Below are 1111 nucleotides of genomic sequence, written 5' to 3'. Positions count from 1 at the left end.
CCCCCCTCGGCCTCTGCTCTCCCGCCTGCCTGGGCAGTCGAACAGCTCAATCCAAAGCTCCTTTGTGAAGCCATCTGTGGCTTTTCCTTTTCTCCAGGACCCCCCGGAAGCTACACATGGGGTCCTCTGCAGGCAGCAGGGGTGCTGGTGGGAAGGGCCAGGCAGCCCTCCACTCCTGGGGCCCAGAGGAGCCTGCAGAGCCACTGCCTGGGACCAGCACAGCACAGGCCACGCAAGGGCCGGTCGGTGTGCATGGACGGGATGTCGGCCCTGCTCTGAGCTCCAGAGCCGAGAGGGAAGTCTCCCATGGGCCAGACGGCTCGTCCATATGTGCACCCAGAACACACTTCCCGGGGCCTGGATGAAACGGCCATTTGTCAGGCACTGAGCAGGTGCTGGGGATCCGGTGGTCCACCGACAGCTTGGCCGGAGCAGGGTCAGGGTGACATGGGGAAAGCCAGGGCTGGGGGGACGGGAGCCACGCCATGAGGGCTGCCATGTGGAGGAGCTAGGACTTCATCCTGGGGCAGGGGGCCACCCCTGGGTGGCTTCATGCAGGGACAGGGTCAGGGCTGTGTCAGCGAGGAGGGCACCTTGGGGGGGCGGGACCTGCTGCTGGAATCCTGGAGGTGACCGAGGCCCCTGGACCCGGGCTCCCTCCTCCCCGTCAACCACAACCGAGTTCATAAGGAGAACTGAGTGTGCCCTCTGCCTATCTGATCTGGCGCCCGCGGCTCTGCCGAAGGACAGGCTGCCTTAAGTCACCCTGACTCCTCTTCACCCTCCGGCTTCTGAACAGGTCGCTGCCCCCTTTCTCCTGGGCTCCTTCCTCTTAGCGCCCTCCAGCCCCTGCTGTCTCTCTCCCGCTCCTCTGTCTGCCCGGCCACACTGTGCTTCTTGTTCCCGAGTGTTTCCCAGGACCAAGCCCTCCGCTGGACACCTTTGGAAGAAAAGAAGGAAGAGAGGAGGCAAGGGATGGAGACTCCAAATGTCTGAAGCCACTGGGAGGCCCTGCCCACCCCCGCCCTGAGGTCAGAGGGCACTGACTCAGCACCTGCTTTCTGAAATGATTTCTCCTGTTTCTTTCCCGGAGCAGGAGCACCCACACCCA

Source organism: Myotis davidii, unplaced genomic scaffold, assembly GCF_000327345.1.
Source record: "Myotis davidii unplaced genomic scaffold, ASM32734v1 scaffold172, whole genome shotgun sequence".
Classification (NCBI taxonomy): domain Eukaryota; kingdom Metazoa; phylum Chordata; class Mammalia; order Chiroptera; family Vespertilionidae; genus Myotis; species Myotis davidii.
The sequence above is the reverse complement of the archived record's forward strand: the minus strand, read 5'-3'. Positions refer to the sequence as shown.